The 19,617-nt window shown below is 38.9% G+C and overlaps 1 protein-coding gene across 2 annotated transcripts in view; it reads left to right on the forward strand.

Moving 5' to 3' along the window:
- The window catches only part of Nkain2 (sodium/potassium transporting ATPase interacting 2), a 1,058,393-nt gene that overhangs the window by 616,422 nt on the left and 422,354 nt on the right, over nucleotides 1–19,617 (forward strand). The gene's annotated exons all lie outside the window — the stretch shown is intronic.

Raw genomic sequence — 19,617 nt, forward strand, 5'->3', positions numbered from 1 at the left:
TAAAAACTAGCAACAGACATAAATAAGTTTTTTTTCTCTAACAGAAACAAAAAACCACAGGTTTATGACAGATGTTCTCCATTACTCACAATCCAGATGGAAATTCTCAACCACCTAACACCTATTTGGGTGGCTTTTAGCAAAAAGTCCAAACAAACAAACAAACAAAACCAAAGGAAAGAAGTGTGGGAAGGAATGTGGAGAAAATTCTGTTATACATAGTGGTGACTTAGTCACAGAAATAACATCATACTTTCCTCAGTTTAATCATTTTGTCTGTCACCTGTTATTTTAATTCTTGTGTGGCTAACAGAACTGTTAAAGTTCAAAGTGTTCATGGATGTTAGTGGTGAACTACAGTGGTCATTTTTTTTCAGTGCTCACTTAACAAGACTCTTTGTAATAATTAGCTAATGACCATTTAAATTCACTTAAAACGTCTCCCTTTATGAGACTGCATGACAGATCATATTTTTCAAAGATATGCACGGTATTTTTCCAATCACATGTCCCTCACACAAGTTCTATGGAGATAAGGACCCAGTGCTTCTGTTTTTGACTGTGGACAGCTATTATAATCATTCTGAGCAATGAAATATAATAGAAGTGTCTGGCTTCTGAGACTAGTTCACAAAGGATGTTACATTTTCTACCTTGCTCTATGGGAAAAAAAATCAGCTTGAAGCTGTCAAGCCTAACACAACACAGCTGATATGCCCGATCCTGCCATTCTTTCAAAAGTTCACATCAGCCCATGTTGACAAACCGTGCAAAGGGAACCTGATGTTTACTAAAATGCTAGATTCTTCAATGTCCATTTACTTCCACTCCTATCTGTGCTAGCTCCCAGTATCGTCTGACTAAAATTCATGAGACTTAATTACTGCAGAATTGTTCCTAACGCTTTATTGAATTACTGAATCACAGAAATAGTAAGACTGTCAGATAATTATTGTGGCTTTAATTTTGGGATGATATGATGGACAAATAATAACTTTAACAGACTACTAGGCCAGGCAGCTTCTGGTCTGTCCTGATGTTTCTGACTTTAGCTTTCCATCACGATGAATAGATTCACCTTACTCCCTTTTAAGCATAAATTTTATTCACAGACTTTATCTTTGATATCCACATAGTCTTAGAATATTTCTATGATGGCTGAAATATTCTATACACTTCATTTCTAGTTCATAGATAGGGATAAAGATAATGATATATCTACTTTGATTTTTCTAAACAACAGACTTTTTTAGCCACTACTAATTGGGAAATGTTCATAGAGCACATTTGCCTTTGTCCAAGAGAAAAGAGCAAGCAAAAAAATTAATCTGTTGAAGTATAAAAAGATGAAACACAAATGAGTGTCCTGGTCTTTCCCAGTGTAGAAATGAAGCAAGGGATCCATACAGTGACCAGCTAAAATTCACATGGTTGAAACCCAGGGTGAAGAGTCTCGAAAAAGAAAAAGTGGGGATTTGTAGAAAGTTACTCTGAAATATCAGTAACAGTACCTACATAAGCTTTTTTCTTATTTTTTCAGAAATAGGTGTTTAAAGCACAAACCATAGCAATATATTGAGAAATATAATTTTTATTGCAAGTAAAATGTTGCAATTATTACGCAAAGGGTAGAAATTAACCCAGAAAAATGTTCTGTTGTTTTTATAGTAGGTGCAAAACAAAGTCATTTGAAGATAATATACGATGAATTAAAGATTTACACTATAAACTCTAAGGTAATTCTTACTATAATAATTTCTCGAGGATTGAAGAGTGACATTTTATAAGGAGGACATAAAATTATATATCAATATCAGGGCTTCAAATAAAAGCAAAAACTATCAGAACTTGGAAGAAAAAATAGAAACCTATAAATACTTTACAATATTACAAACTTCTCTTTTTTAACTCGACCATTTTTTGGAGTAAATTTTATTATTTGTTCTTAAAGTCACATGAGTGTAATATATTTTGAACACATCTGTCCCATTTTTCCCTTTCTCTATTTACTTCCAAAGCCCAGATGCTTCCCACATGACCTTCTTGCAGCTTTATCTTGTTAATTTTTTTAATATCCCATTGAGCCCCCAGTTGTCCTGTCATACGCCCATAAGTCTGGGGCCACCCACTAGAGAGTAGAAAATACTATTGTCCACATCTCGGAAGAAAACTCTCTCTCCCCAATAGCCATCTCTCAGCTGGGGTTGAGGCCTTGCAATGCCCCCCCCCTGCCCATGCTGGAATTTTCATAGCTGGATCTCGTGCAGATCTATCCCCTGGGACCCTATTGTGACATCATGAGTACAATAGCCATGCCAGGTCCAGAATTTACAGCATTCCTACCTACCTTCTTACATTTTTCACCCCTTCTTCTGTGATATCCCCTAAGCTTTGGCAGGGGTTAATGCAATAGAGATGTAACATTTATGGCTGGGAATTCATAGTCATTTATCCTAAGGACTTTGAACAGTTAAGAGTTTTCTGCATTAACCAGTGCCCACTTTAAAATGTTTTTCTGGCCAAAATTAATAGCAGCACAGATATATGGATATAATCCTAAATATTTAGGAGACCCATTTATCTAGCAAAATAGGAATAATCCTGCCTCTGGCTTATGACTTGCCAAGACACGGGCTTTTGACCAACTACAAATTCATTCCAGTGGGAGAAGCTTGAGACCCAATCAGAAATCGATTACATTCTTCCCACTATTGCACAAGTTAGCATATCTAGCCTAGAAAGTCAATATTGTAACATGCAGGGTTCAGCACTGTTCAGATCATTGATGTCTTTTCTCCCACAGTGGTCTGCATAGTACCTCCAGGCACCATGAAAACTTGTAAACATAGAGGGCCTTTGCTGCTCAGTTCAAGACTGATTCCTTTACGTCCTCCGACCAGTGTTTTGTCTTCAGTCATAGGATCTTACCATCAGGGGATGGTGGTCAACCAGGAACAATGACAATAACCTGTGTTATTTTGGAGTCCTCTGGGCCTCCCTGACCAATGACTCAAAGGGAGGTATCCCATGCTGCCACTGAAATTCCTATTTAATAGCCCATACCTCCTTGGAACAGCCCCGGACATTCATGCAGAGTACATCTATCCATACATCTTTTGCTGTGGTTGCTGCTATTTTAGTCGTATTTGTAATTATTTTATAAGCTAGTGGACTTCTATAAGGCTTTCATATACATTCTTAGTTTTGGTTCACCCAGCCTCTACTCCTTCTCCCCCAAGTCCCCATCCAATCTCTTCTGAAACATAGTACCCACCTCTCCTTTTATATCATATATGTTCTAGTACGTCCTTCAGTTCTACTGCTTCACTGGCTTGCAAGTTAGTAGGTCTCCATATGGCTTTTTCATAGTCCTTTCATTTGTTTAACCACCTCACTCCTTCTTTTCTCCCCTTCTTCTATCCCTGTCCTGTTTAAAAATTTCTACCCCTAGTATTTCTCCTCTCTATTCATATTTTACTTATTTCTCTACTATAGAATCCCTCGCCTTTAATTCATCTCTCTCCTACTGCCTCCTTTCCAGTTTCCTGGACTCCACATCTCCTACTCATTAAACACAGAAAATAAGAAATTCAAAGCTAGGATTTACATATGAGAGGGTTCTGAGTTCAAGTCCACAGAGCTCACATATAATAAAATACTTGATGTGCCATGCACACTGGTGGATCCTGAAGTTTTGCTGGGCAACTGGCCCATCTAAAATGTCAAGTTTTAGGAACTCTGTTTCAAGGCAATGTGATGGACAGTCATAGAGAAAAAGATCCAAAGTTCTACTTTGGTCTCTACATATGTACACACACACACACACACACACACACACACACACACACACACACACACACTCATGCATGTAAGTGTATATCATGTACACACAGAGGAATTCACAAATAACTGAAATACATGAAATAATTAAGAACTTAAGATCAATCTCACAAAATATGTTAAAATATATTCCCAGTAACCATTTTAGAAGGCTTTTAACTACATTGATAAATAACTACTGCTTATGAAATGTATACAGGAATGTAGAGTTTCCAAGTTAAACTTAACAGGTTCGAAACCTATAAAATTCTATACTTTGAAAAATTAACTACTATTGTGAAGCTTTAATTATCAGGAGACTTCTTTTTATTAATGTTTGATTAGATATGCAGATTATTAGAAATAACAAAGTCAAGAGTAACATTGAGCATGTGTGCTCAGGAGATTTTTAAAGATAGACATTGATTTGAAACTCAAAGTTGCAAGGACTCAGTGGTGCAGAGACCCTGTAGTGGAAGGAAGTGGTGCTATAGGGATTGCTTTTTCAACATTGCCACTGGAATAATTGTATATCTTTATGGAAAGATATACAACTACTTAATGTCATTCAATCTGTACCTCATACAATGTACAAAAATAAAGTATTTTAAAATGGGCTGTAGCTCTAGAACCAAACCTGAAACTAAGAAATTTATGGATGAAAATATGGGAGAACATCTTTGCCATGTTAAATCAGGAAGTGATAGTTTGTTAAGACACTAAAAACATAACCCACTACATGCAGGATTGATAGATTTGACATGACTAGTACTAAAACTTTGATTCATCAACAGAAACTATTAGAATCAAGAAAATGCTCTGTTCAAAATGGGAGAACATATTTGAAAATCACATGTCTTTCAAATGACCTATATCCAGAGTAAATAAGGATTCTGAGAACTCAAGAGTTAACCCAGGATGATGGTAATCATCTGTGATTGTAGTCTTTAGAAAGATATGCCAAGAAGGGGATTATGAGTTCAAGGCCGGTCTGGGCTACATAGTGAGTATGTGTCTAACAACAACAAAACCCCTCAAGAATTATAGAGAATATAAAAAAATAAGTATTAAATGTGTGAACAAACTGACTGTGAAAACAAACAAACAGATGCATGGGAAGTAAACTCCTGAGTCTGTCATTGGGAAAATGCAATTACAATCAGAAGGGAGAACAAATAATGACAGGACTAAAAGGAAAAAACAAAATTGACACCCTAATTACTAGTAAAGAAGTTAAGGGTTCAAAACCATCAACCATACAGGTGGGACTCCAAATGTCTATAAACTCTTCTGAAAACACTTTTAAAAATAAAATTTCACCTACGCAATATTGCAGTATTCTACAATATTGATCCAGGAGAGATGAATACAACATTCATACATGAATGTTAGTAGTGGTTTTCTCATAATAGCCAAATATGTAAAATAACGAAAATTATCATCAGTAAGTGAATAGGTAAATAAATAATTATAGATTTACATGATCAGATACCATTCAGACATAAGAATGAGCAGCTGATGCACAGAACATAGATGGTTTTCAAAATCATCATCATCATCATCATTATCATCATCATCTCAATCACAGTGATTATAACAAACTTGTATATACAAGTGGAAGCTTGCTTGCATGCTTCAAATATAAACAATATCCCGTACAGCCTTCAGAAGTAGCTACTTAACTCTGTGTGAAGTTGAATTCCTTGTCTCTGTTTCTTGACCTGTTCATTTGGATGGCGTTTATGTTACTTATACAGCCCACTATTGATGTGTTTTAATATTAAAAGAGCTGATATCTGCAAACTCTCTTAAAAGTGCCTACAGCACAGTATTGTTAAGAGTTAGTAACAAGGCTTCACGTGTAAAAAGAGAATACATGTTCTTTACGGATACCAGGGACTGTGCTTTTTTTTTTTTTTTTTTGATTCACTGGAATCTATTTCTTCTCCCATTCTCATTGAAAGATGGGAAGAGATCCATTCTGAATCTAAAACTGTATGTATTTGGTGCACATAAATGCTTGCAATTTAAGAATCCATTTAGAATGGCATGTTTAGGAGTTTCTCTCAAGAGAAGAGAATGTCAAACACAGATTTTTTTCCTAACCCTACTAAAGACATTTTCTCTTTTCTCATTGAATTTCTGTCTCAACTCTACGCATTAAAGGCCTCTTTAGCTCAAGAGAATACTTCTCTAATTGTGCAAATAATATATCCAACACTTTTTCAATTGCTAGTTGTTACTCAGATATTTTATTGTACTTTAGGATCCTTTATTCTAAAATTTCTTGTCCTATTTCTTAAATGTTATAAAGTAAGTATGTAACAATTTTTAGGTACAGGATACTTCTAACAATACAGAAAATGTCCTCAGACAAGTTGTACACCAGCCCTTCCTGGATCGCCGGCAGGAACTGGAATTTGTGCCTGTCCTCTACAACTCTTTATTAACCATATTAAAAACAAACATTGCAGAGGAGTGAAATGCCACATCCAAGAGACCAGACTAAGCATGCTTGGTTTTGTATTTAGTGGATCTGGAAGCAGCTGCATTTCTCTTTGAATCACTCCCTGAGCTCTCCTGCAAATATATGAAAGGATGTTATAAATAATTTAGAAGTTGATGCTTCTTATTTGTCAGGGAGGGCAGTCTGAGTAAAAGCTCCGGCAGGGAGAAAAGGAGGCAAACTATTAGAAAACCCTCCAACGTGTAGGGCGAGCCAATCATTAGGATGATGTTCTCAGGAGACCCGAGGAAACTTTTTTAAGGCCAAGAGGAATGTTCTGCTTGTGAAATAGATAGAAAGGATATATATCTTTTCTAGGATTAGATGATTGATTTCTTAACTTCTCCAAATTAATTTTGACCTTAAGCAATACTTGGAGCCTGGTGGTGTATTCACCTGTGAGTCCGCATGCACTGATGTGAGTGAGACAAGTTTTATGAGGGGAAAAGGAGGCAATGCATATGATACAAGGCTTTGATCTTCTATCCCTTACCCACCTGTTCTCATAGTTCCTGGCTCTATATCCCTCTACCTTTACTCCAGAGAAACCCCGTGGTATGTTGCTGCAGAATTAACTATACCTACTCGACACTCCTTGAACATGAGCCCTGATATTTTTCTCATGCCTATTCATGTGAACTTATATTTCTATTTGAATTTATGCTCTTCAGAAGTGTAGTTGGATGGTGTTCTTGTTAACTAACCAGTGTGCTACTGTTTCTCACTTGAGTTTGATGTCTGTAAACTTCTTAAAGGGCCCAGGGCAGGATGGAGACATCAGTTAATAGCAAGGCTGCTTGTGTAGGGAAAGGGATTATGGTCTCTCTGATCTCATTTGCACTGTATGAGATTTCTTCTCCAGTCTCCCTAGGCTAATAAAATAGCTTCTTGGATAGGATCTTATACATGTGCCTGCTGTGGCCAGGCTACAGCAAACCATCCAAAGCCCTGTGCTTGGCTCTCTCAAGATGGGATCTGTCCAAGACAGGAGTCACACTTTACTTCTCTTTGTATCATTGTTGCTAGCGGTGAAGTTGGTATTTTAGTTGGTGTTCTTTATATGTGGGGGAATGGATGGCTAAATAAATAAATGAACAAAGGAGACACCTTGGGACCTAAGTGACAGAAAACAAGTCCAGTGCTTCAGGGGCTCTAATGAGCTGGTTGTGGCAGCAGTGACACTGTTCACAGCATTGGTCTTTGGCAGCCACTGCTGCGTTTGCTGCCAGGCCTTCACATGTCCCTGAGCCAATCGTGAATTGTCAGGGAATCTGGCTATGTAATCATTTGGATGTCCTGAAAAGAAGTGCACATTACTGGGAAGAGGCAGCAGCAGGGGCCAGGCAGAAACAATATGGTTGAAATAAAAATGTCAAAGGGATGCTAAATTCAGGTAGATGAAATGAGGCGAGGGAAAATTCCACAAGAAAAAAAATGTAAGATTTCAAAGGAAGACACTATACAATAAAGAGAAATGGTTCAGAAATTTGAAAACCTGTGAGATAAAATTTACAATGTAAGTCACTAAGTTTAATTATTTTAGCAGATCAAACTATTGAAATACTACTTTGATAGAAGTTAAAACAAAGAATTGGTCAGTTCATTTTTTTTTAAAGACACTTCTTGTGCTTTCATACTAGAAAATAATCCAGCTCATTTTGTAAAGAAAACTCTGTGTGGAAAGTCGCTGACATCGTGGAGTCAGTCAATCTCGTGTGGACATAGGATTATATTCATTCCCATCATCAGTTCCTTTAAAACAAACTGCAAATAAATTTTAAGATTTGTGCATCCAACAGTGAACATTTTAACAGTATTCATGACAGAGGTGGACTGGATAAGGGCTGTGGTCTTCACTTGAGTCTTTCATAGGAGAGCAATCAGGATAGCTGAGCATTGTTCTTCTCAGGCATACACACTGCATGTCTGGCACCTTGTGCTGTAAGAAATAAAGACCTGGGGCTAGACTAATCCAGGTATCTGAGTAAAGTGTAGACCAAATGCATGCACAACACACACACCAACCTGACTCCTTACAAGCTTTCAAGTCCTTGGTGTCATGAATTTTCAGTCTAATTCAGGCCTGCTTTTAGATTTGTTCATGTCTTGCTAATATGCATGACCTCCATAGACTTTTAAATGGAACTTTATTGAGTGAAAATGGCAATAAATTAGAATGAGATAATAACTTCTTCTCCATTGCCTATTTTTAGAGAGACTAATTCCTAGAAAGATTTCATAAAGTGCGTGTGATTGCAATGGGATTGAACTGCTCTTCCTGACACTCTATCACAGGCAAAGGTTGCTTAGGAAACAGACACTGAAGAATGTTTGCATCCAGGGGCTTATTTGATGGCATAACTGATTTTCCCCTGGTCCCTCTCCTCTATTTATTTGCTGTAATATCGCTTTTCAGATTCTCAGGTGTAGGCTTTCTACATATGCTTTATTTTCCACTATTTTCAGAAAAGTGATCAAACCTGCTATTGCTCCAGTACAAAATCAAAGCTAAACTGTCAAGGTCAAAGAAGTCACCAGGATTATTTTATTTAAAGTATTTTTAAAAATAGTCACTGTTCACTGATATCATTACAGGTGTCTGATGTCGACATTAAAATCAGTTTTTTTGGTTAGAAATATGCAAATTCTATTAAAACCTGTTGTTTTTCACATAACCTCTTCTCTATTTTTGACACACACTCTTATACATACATACATATATATATATATATATATATATATATATATATAGAGAGAGAGAGAGAGAGAGAGAGAGAGAGATCCATACATGTGGCCATGCATTCATGTATGTGTGCCTTTGTGCGTGTGTTCATTTGTGTTTGTGAGTTTTTGTGTGTGTATATGTTTGTATAAATTAAGCCATATGTATATGGTTATTTATATGTATATGGTTTATGGTTAACCACTTGTTTTCAGGAAAGCCATGAAGGAACTCATCCCTGGAGAAGACTGATTCTCCCTCTCTCAGCAACTAGCACTATCCCGTAGCTCTTCGTCTAGGGATAAGGCCTTGTGAGACTTCACACTGGAATGCCAGCTGGTGTCTTTATTGTATTGATCCTGTTTGGGGTGACCATATTGACAAGATTCCGTGCGTGTAGCTCCTTATCATACATCAAGCACACCATTTCATAGCAGATGCCCTGATCCCCTGGCATTTCTAATCATTCTACCCCCTCTTCCATGATGTTTCCTGAGCTGCTGGTTGCCCCAAGATATAAACGCCACTGTAGAACCATTAGAGATATCTTGCCATGCTGTTCACTGTGGTGTTTCATAGGCTTTGCAGCTGGATAAGACTACTGATTATTCTTCTCTTATGGTGGCTCATTAGAGCCTTGAGACATTATGAGAGGTAGTTGTTAGGGAAAGAGGCTTCTAGGTCAGTTCCAGTTTGATTCTTCCAAGTCCTGTGGTCAAAGTCGGCAGTGTTTTCTGCAATTTACCATGAGTAATGGCAAACACAAGGCTTATCCTGGTTTGAAGGTCTCTTGGACTTCCATGAGCAGCAACTCAAAGGAAAATTTCTCCTGCCTTGAGCTGGCCTTTTGTTAAATAGTCTATGACTCTTGGTGTAGCATGAATCCTAATTGGCCTTAATAATAAAAACATGGAGCGAGATATCAGGGTAAATGCTGAAAGATCAGTAAAAGAGTCAGCCACTAGAGAGACTTCTTACCTCTATGGAATCCTCAGCCTGAAGGGGCAAAGCTCCTGTCTCTACCCTACCTTATCACTTCCTCTCTCGGTCCAGCCATATCACTTCCGGTCTCCTCCTCCCAAGTGCTGGCATTAAAGGTGTGTACCACCACTGCCTGGCCTCTTTCAGGTAAGAACTAGTAGCTGGCTGCTCTGCTTCTGTGATCTTCCAACTTTCACCCTGGTATCTCACTCCTAGTTTTTATTATTAAGATCAATTAGGATTCATGCTATGTCTTTGGAATAATATTATCATCTCAAGTGGTGTAACTTCGTTTCAACTCTCTCTACATATGTATGGATATATATATATATATATCTACACATACCCAAATATAATAGGTATATATTTTTAAGTAAAAATAAAATAATACAGTCCTCTATGGCTTCTTCAAACATCCTTAATGGGAATGAGATAGCAAGAAATTTCCAAAGAGATCTAGTAAGAAAGTATCACAATTTTGAACATGTCTTAAACATGATATCAGTGTAGTTACTGCATATTTCATAACAAGCTATGCTATATCCATATGGATACACATTCAAGGTCAGAATGTTAGATTTTTCAAAGGTCAGATTTTCAAAATTAGACAGTTCAGGACTGCATTATGAGCAATAAAGAAGAGCTTAATCTTGGCTGCCCTACCTTCCAGGGCTCACAGGGTGACCTTCAAATTTCAGTGGTTTACTTTTGGTCTTCCACAGATTGGTTTGAGGAGCCAAGAAAATCTTGCATGAATGTGGAAAAAGAAGATAAAGTTCTCAATGAATGTGTATTATGTGACATGTGCCAGCCCTGTCAAGGGCCAAAGCCTTCAGCTCATGTGAAAATGGGAATGTCTGTCCCCTGTGTCAGGCTCAGAGGGATAGCAAAGCCTTCCTCTGGTCTAAGTGTAGATATCGATGGTGTGTGCAAGTGCAAGTATATGGGAACAATTGACCAAGGTGGGCAAAAACTAGTACCTTCAGCTTCCTCTTCCTGGGTGTTATAGCCTAAAATTGCTTACCTGTAGAGACTTCCTGATGAGACTAGCTGGACCCTTCCACTCTGTCATACATAATGCATACATAGTCCATACTCTATCAGAGTGCACATAGGCTACCAGGTTTCTGTAGGTGTGTCTGTCACTGTCCTTTATTTAATCTCTCGTGGTTCCAGCCAGGCTTCTAGAATCCACACTGTACAGGACACGATAGGTAGGATGGCCAGATGTGCAATATTTTACAACCTCAGTGTATAAGTATAAACCATTCAACATTATGTAGGCTAAATGTTTTATGGAGCTAGTGGTAAAACCGTAATTTCAGAGCTCCACTAGAGAAGGACTTGTATTTGGCTTCAAAAGAAGATGAAATAAATCGGCAAGAATGTTGGTCTCAGTGACTACTGTATCAGTAACTGGCCCACTTGATGGACCGTTAGAAACATCTTCCCAGATTTAGCTCATTGACTACCCAGTCATACCTCCAAGAAGTTTTTCTAGAGGGCTTTCTGCTTCACACAGACAACCTACCACTTCCTTCTCTTCACCCCAAAGGTGTCAATTTTCCATGTACATGCGCTTACTGAAGGGCTCATTTTCTTTGTAATTTTGCTTGCTGGATCATCACAGCATCTTGTGAAACTGGAAGGCTCTAAGCAGCCAGGCATTAGCAGGCAGGGCATTGCAGTTAATCTGGTTGGGGTATCTCTAATTGCAACAACTTACATATATTTGGAAATTGTTGCTGAAGAAGGAAGTTAAACTAGAAGGTGGTGGGCAATTACTTTAATAAATTTGCTTCAGGGTAAACCTTCTCTAGGCACTGTACCAGCCCCTAAAACTGTACATCCTCACTGTGGAGATATGAGCATTACACATAGACAACTAGATTAGACCATGTGGTAGGCTGTATATCTTTGGCTTGTTAAGGAACACATAATTATATTTCATAACCCCACCTTCCCCTTCTTTCCCATGCCAAAAAAACCTGATTAAAAAAAATGAGAAAGCAGAAAAGTTGTCTTTCAAAGAAGAAAGACATGGTACTTAGTTCAGTTCCTATGGTGTTTTTGTGGTAGCGCTAATGCCTTTCAAAGGGGAAGTCCTCCTCAGCTTCAGGAGAGACGTTGTCTCATTTCCTATCACCAGCCCCTGTGACTTCATATAGAATTCCAGAATTCTGATAAACTGTCATGTGGAAAAAAATGATAAAGTGATTTATGCTTAGTTTTGCTGGAAGGGAGAAATGCAAGGGCTGTCACTCTGGGTCTGGAGAACAAATGAGTTACAGTTCACGAAGCAGCTCAATAAGGCTATCATTTCCCATCAGCTCCCATAACTGACAGGCAAGATTTACTAGCTGGGGTAGAGGAAGGGGGTCGGAGATTTGGTGCCAGGTGAATCGGCACTACTATTCCATCAACTCGAGTCATGCAGACAAGAAGCTACCATGAATATTTGATGGAAGTGTCTTCCCAGAATGCTTGTGAAGCCTTGCATTACTTTGCTTCCATTGGCCTGGAGCCTCTCCGCTCCATCCATGTGTATCTCTTTGAAAAATGACCACTAGTAAACCACAAAGGCATTTGGGATTCTTCGCTCTTGCTGCTCCAGCTGGTGGCATGCTCCTCTTGGCAATCTGTGCGTGCAGCACACTAATTCAATGTCTTCCATCCTCATAGGCTGAGGGGAAGGGTCCCTCCTCTGCAGAGATGCCCTATACATTACACCTGTCATTATCCATCTGACACAGTGGTGGTGAGCATGCTGCCTTCCAGCCCCCTGTGCTCAGAGAAAACACACTTTGATCTATTGCGTTGGCTGTATTCTTTAGGAAACAAAAGGCGAAAAGGGATCAGATTAAGCAGAAAATCATTCTTGTTGGTTTTCTTTGAAGTAGAAGCATAGCTCTGTAAATTCTAGTGAGACACTGGGTTTCACTTTCAAGGGACTCAAGAGGGGACACTTTAGTACATTTCCTGTGGGTTAGGTCATTTTTTTTAAAAAGAAAACATATTTAACATTTGCTCTTTGGAGCTAGGAAAAATTTTTGCAAGCTATCTAATGGGAGCCTAAGTATTTATTTTGTATTTGGAATCATTCCTGTATGATTTCAAGTATATGTTTTGTGAATATAGGAAATTTGGGTCATGTAATCAGGAGAGCATTTTCACTTGCACGGTTTTGTTTGCTTTTCTATTGGCACTGCATAGGAAGGCCGCTTCATTAAGTTCAGAAACATTAACTTACCTTAAGAATCTGTAGAAACAGGATTGTGGAGACTGCCCTGTAGGTAAAAACACTTGCCCTGCAAGGCTGAGCACCAGAGTTTGGATCTACAGAATTCATGTCAAAGCTTACCACGACAGTGAGAGGGTCTGCAATCCCGGCATGCCTTGTAGGAAGATGAAGTGTAGAGGTAGGAGAATCTCTGGAAGCAAAAGGTCAAAGAGACCCAGTCTCCAGTAATGTGGAAAGAGGAAGAGCAGCTCCCAAAAGTTGTCCTCTGACCTAGACATGGGCCTGTGGAGGTCTGAATGAGAATGGTCCATCATGGATTCACATGTTTGAATACTTGGTGGAACTCTTTGGGAAGTTTCAGGAGAAGTGGCCTGGTTGGAGGAAATGTATCATTGGAGGCTAGTGTTGAGTTTCAAAAGACTCATGCCATTCCCCGGGTCCCTCTCTGTCTTGTGGTTGGGTCTCAGGTTGTGAGCTCTTTGCTGCTACTCCAGCACCATACCTGCCTTCCTGTTGCCATGCTGCCCGCCATGATCGTTATGGGCTGTAACCTTCTGAGACAGTAAGTTCCAAAGAAGTTCTTTATTCTGTAAGTTATCTTGGTCACTGTGTCTCATCAAAGCAACAGAAACATAACTAAGGCAGGGACTAAGGCACATGTGTGCTGACTGGCACAGAAACACACACACACACACACACACACACACACACACACACACACACACACCAGCACACAGGAAGAATTTTTTAAGTATTCAGTCTAGTGAAATACTGAACAGAAATGTGATCTATGCATACAAAAGCAGTGCCATTGGCAGGCTCTAGTAGTTCCATTATTACTGCTTACTACTAGCATTTCAGGTTGAGTTGCCTGAGCAATGTCCTTACAGGGGACAATATGGTTATACTGTCAGTTGGCTCATGGACTTAGCTATATAAAATATAGGCAGAGAATTTGGCACTAGGACAATGTGTTTTGATTGTTGTGGAGCAGTATTACTCCATAACACACATGGAGATGGCTCTCTTAGGGGGTCCTCCTACCTACCCCAGCTTCCTAAGCATTAGTATGTCAGACATAATCCACTGTGATCCCTAATATTAACAGTCAACTTGTTAAGATCTAGAGTCCCCTGGGAAAGTAGAATCTATGAGGGATTTTTTTTTTTAATGACATTGGTCATTGGTCTGTGGGCATGCTTAAAAGGGATTTTATAGAATAGGTTAATCAACATGGGAAGCCCAACCCTAAATATAAGTGGCCCCATTTTATGGGCTGTTAGGATGAATAAAAAGGAGAAAGGCCATGAGAAAACACTGCTCTTTTGTTCCTGACTATGAACATAATATGACCAGCCACTCCAAGCTCCTGCTGCTACTCTGGCTTCCCTGCCTTGATGACCATAATTCTAACTGTGAGCCAAATAAATCCATCCTTTCTTCCTTAATATGCTTGTGTTGGGTATCTTATCACAGCACAGTAACTAAGATATTCACCTTACTCACTCTGGAGTTTTGTTTGTTCACTCATTTAACAAAATATGTATCATATCTTACAGACAGACACTCTTCTGTGTAGCATAAACAGTGATTTTCCAGTTAATAAAGAAAGCCAAGAATAAAAGTAAAGCAACACAAAAGTATGAAAACCTCGGGGATTTTGAGAGAATAAACTAGTGAGGAAAAAAAGAAAGTAACTGCTTCTGTCTTTGGTGTTTTCTCTGAGATTTTCACTTTACATGTGAACTCTGGGACAGGAAGGAATAGGTATCCATGCCTCAAGGACACACTCCCACAGGAAGAAATGGCCAGTGCTATATCCAGCCATGGCCTGGGAATCCATCAGCATTTTAGAGCCATCCAAAGACAGCCTGAGGCCAGACCATAGAGATCTATCTAAAGCATTAGGAGGCTTAGACAGAAGTCCTCCAGGTTCTCTTTGCTAGCCTAGGGAGTCCTGCACTTTGTAAACTTGTGCTATTAGAGGGGAAACCAAAGGAAATACTGATGGTGTTCTCAACAGCTGTCTGGTTTGCAGAATGTTTACAGTACTCCAGGGATGGCTGTATTTGCTTGATGTGTGTTCAATTTTGACTCTCAAAATAACCCTATGGCATCGTTTTGTTTTTATCCTCTCAGCTTAATACAAGGGAGCATCACAGATTTAGAATCTCTGGACTAGTAAAGGGTGGGGCCAAGATTAGAACTCACTTGGTTTGGAAAGTCCGTATCCAGAAAGCTGTCAGCAGAAACACCTTAAAGAAGTTTCTTGGCACTCCTGAGAGTAAGCACTCAGTAATGCCGCTGAGATGGAAGAGCAATGAATTTTTTTTCTCAAGTGCTCCTTTCACAGGCTTCCTAATCCTTTATATTAAAAAGTCTCAAAATATAAATCCCTTAGTCCAGAGAGGTCCAGTGTTGTTTGATGTTTGGAAATCCAGTTTTCAGATATATAACTCTCAAATGAAAATGCTTAATTAAATATAAATAGCTTCTTCATAATTTTTCATTTCAAAATCAGTAATGTAAAATGTTTGCGGAAAGAGACCTTTTTAAGTAAATGTCGCTAAGAAATCGGCTGACAGACACTCAACCATTTATTTTTCCCTCAAATTATGTAATTTTATCTTTCTGCTCCACCAACTAAAACTCATTTTATCTTAAATGCTTTCATTTGGTAGAGTGATGGAAATAATATGCTGAGTTTGGAGTTAGAGTTTATACACACTCATTTAAGACAAAATATTATTTGTTGAAACTGGAGTTCTCTCTCTCTCTCTCTCTCTCTCTCTCTCTCTCTCTCTCTCTCTCTCCCTTGTTTCCTTCCAAGTAATTAGTTCAGATGCCTTTTTCGACATGGCCTTCTAAATCACAAATAATAAACACCAAAACCAAAGATTTTCCCAACCAAAATAACCTCCCAAATTCATACATACCTCATCCATGTCATGGCATTACAATAAAAGAACATTATGTTTTCAATTGATGAAAATCAGTGTTGTTCTAACTCAATAATAGGTGTCATCAATGCATTTTCTATTGTTGCAAAAACAATATAACCCACAACAATTTAGGGCCAGGTGGTGGTGGCACATGGCTTTAATCTCAGCACTAGGGAGGCAGAGGCAGCAGATCTCTGTGAGTTTGAGGCCAGCTACAGTTCTAAAGAGTGAGTACCAGGACAGCCAGGACTGTTTAACAGAAACCCTGTATCAAAAAACAAAACAAAGCCCGGAGGTGGTGGTGCACGCCTTTAATCCCAGCACTTGGGAGGCAGAGGCAGGTGGATCTCTGTGAGTTTGAGGCCAGCCTGGTCTACAGAGCGAGATCCAGGAAAAGCACAAAGCTACACAGAGAAACCCTGTCTCGAAAAACCAAAAAAAGAAAAACAAACAAACAAACAAAACCCAAACAAACAGAAAGGGAACCCAAACAGGCAGGAATCTGGAGAAACAGTCAGGAAAGTCAGGAGCTGATAGAGAGGCCATTGGGAGTACTGCTTACTGGTTTGCCCATTGTGGCTCTATTGGCCATCTTTCTAATGGTAGCCAGGACCACAAGTCCAAAGGCAGTGCCACCCACAGTGACACAGGCCCTCCCACATAATTCACTAAAAAAAAAAAAAAATGCACCACAGATGCTCACAAGTCAACTTGATGGGGACATTTTCTCAATGATCTGCTCTCTTCCAAAATGACTCTACCTGTGTCCAGTTGATATAAAACTAGCCCTCACAGTGGGTGACAATGAAAGTACTCTTTGAGTGTGTGGCCATGTGTCATTAGACAAAGGATTTGAGAACAGAAGTCTGTCTGAATAAAGCCCCTCTCCAAAGATGGGATTGACCCAGATTGGAGTTTCTCTTGGCATCTTTGTACTGTAACCTAGTCCAGGTCTATAGTGCACCCCTCACCTTTGTCCTCAGGGTGTTTGGAGAATCCCATCCCTTCCTTCTCAGACCTCCCACGCTGCCAACAGGTTCCTTTGTCTCCAGTTTGGCCTCATCACTTCCTACTTCCTTTTCAGTATAACACTCAGACTTTTTTTTTAATATATATATTTTTTTAAATTTTAGTCTAAAATTACTTCTCTGCTAACCATCTTCAGAGGGTTTTCTTATGCTTCGAGAGGAGATATGTACAATGGCCACAGTCTTTCTGCAAGTGTTTCATTTCCTGGTCTCATTGCCCAGTTCACTCACTTGTAGGCATAGTGGCCATGCCTGTCCTTGGAGATTCGTGCAAGCTCTTCTAAGTCATGTTTTCTATTTCTCTCTCTCTCTCTCTCTCTCTCTCTCTCTCTCTCTCTCTCTCTCTCTCTCTCTCTCTCTCTCACTTATTTTCCACCCTCTCCTTCTGCTCTTTATTCTATATCCTTTCTTTCTCCCTATTTCATGCCATAATACAGAGTAGGAGCTGGACGTTTTGAGTATACAAATATGAACAATAAGTTTTCTTCATTATAAACTTCAGTTTCAATCTAGAAACGTAAAATCAAGAAGTGCTATATATTGTGATGTGAAAGACTTACATGCTTTATACATAATCGTGAGGGTAGCCTTGGTATGAATTATAGGGATTTTGTGTTGCTGATTTTCCATTGTTTTTATTAATAACTTTATTCCTTGAGAATTTCATACAGTACAGTTTGATCATATTCTTTCCCCTCTTGCATCTCCTCTTAGAATGTCCTTCAGCTCCCTAACATCCAACTTCATGTTCTTTTTCTCTCTTTATGAAATAATACACTGGGTGGTGGTGGTGCCCAGCTTTAATCCCAGCACTAGGGAGGCAGAGGCAGGCAGATCTCACTGAGGCCAGACTGATCTACAGAGAGAGTTCTAAGACACCCAGAGTTATTACACAGAGAAACCCTGTCTTGAAAAACCAAAAAAAAAAATGCATAGAGTACAATTTGTGTTGTCTGACTACTGAGCATGGGGCTTTTGTTAGAGTGTGGTTGAAATACCCAGTGTCAGTAAATTGAAGAAAACTGATTTTCCCTCTCCTAGGATCTGTTCATTGCAAATAGCTTCTTAGCTAGGGGTGGAACCTCAAGCTGGCCTACCTTCCTCTGTGATGGGATTTTTGAATGTGTGCGGGTCTTATGCATGCTGTCACGGTCTCTATGAAATATATATATATGTATATGTATATATATATATATGGTTATTTATTTATGGTTACAGAAATATGTCATAGGAGTCATTTCTTGGTATGGTAATCCAGCATAATAATAGTAGTATGTAGATGTAACCAACCGTCTTATTAAATAAGAAACACAGAAACAATGTAAAAGAGAAAGCCGAGAGGTCAGAGCTCAGAGCTAAAATCTCACCCTTCCTCCTGCTGTCCCAGCTTCGCGAAAAGAGACCTACTTCCTCTCGGTTCGTATTTTTAAAGTATGTTGTTCTGCCTTCTCATTGGTTGTAAACCCAAACACATGACTGCCTCGTCACTGTCTGAATGTACAGCCCCCTAGGTCTTAAAGGCATATGTCTCCAATGCTGGCTGTATCCCTGAACACACAGAGATCTTATGGGATTAAAGGCGTGTGCCACCACCGCCACACTCTTGCTATGGCTCTAATAGCTCTGACCCTGAACACACAGATATCTATGGGATTAAAGGCGTGTGCCACCACCGCCACACTCTTGCTATGGCTCTAATAGCTCTGACCCCCAGACAACTTTATTTATTAACATACAATCAAATTAATATTTCAGTACAAATCAAAATAATATTTCAATACAATTAGATTACCACCACATTTCCCCTTTTCTATTTTAATAAAAAGAAAAAAAGCAAAAGGTTATGACTAACAAAAGAAAAACTATATACAAAAGTACAATAACTATATACAATATATACAAGTAATAAATACCTAAACAGGTATTTGACGAATCAGAGAAAATAATTCCATTATCTATCCTATTTTGATAATTCCAAGATGTATCTAATGTACTTTCTATCCTAATTAATTTTCAACTATAACTAACTAATCTTCAACCATAACTAACTAATCTTCAACTCCCTCAGAGACCCAAGAAGGGAATAATATTAGCTAACAAAAATAAAAACAGGAAGTGCATGCAAGCAACTTCCAAAAAAATTTTGTGAGTTGACAGAAACAGCCAGCTGCCTGGGCAGTCACCTGAGGTTTCTCCGCAGTGTTGGGGCATCATCTTCAGCCTATAGGCTTAGTGTATCTGACAGACTCATTTGTGAAGTAGGATGTACACAAGGTCAACAGTTCAACCTCACATTGGGTGAGAGCAGTCCACGTACCAGAAACACCTGAATTCCACTAGTGTCCTGTCATGATTCAGGATTTTAAATTCTGGAAATT

This window comes from Peromyscus maniculatus, chromosome 16, assembly GCF_049852395.1.
Source record: "Peromyscus maniculatus bairdii isolate BWxNUB_F1_BW_parent chromosome 16, HU_Pman_BW_mat_3.1, whole genome shotgun sequence".
NCBI classification, from domain to species: domain Eukaryota; kingdom Metazoa; phylum Chordata; class Mammalia; order Rodentia; family Cricetidae; genus Peromyscus; species Peromyscus maniculatus.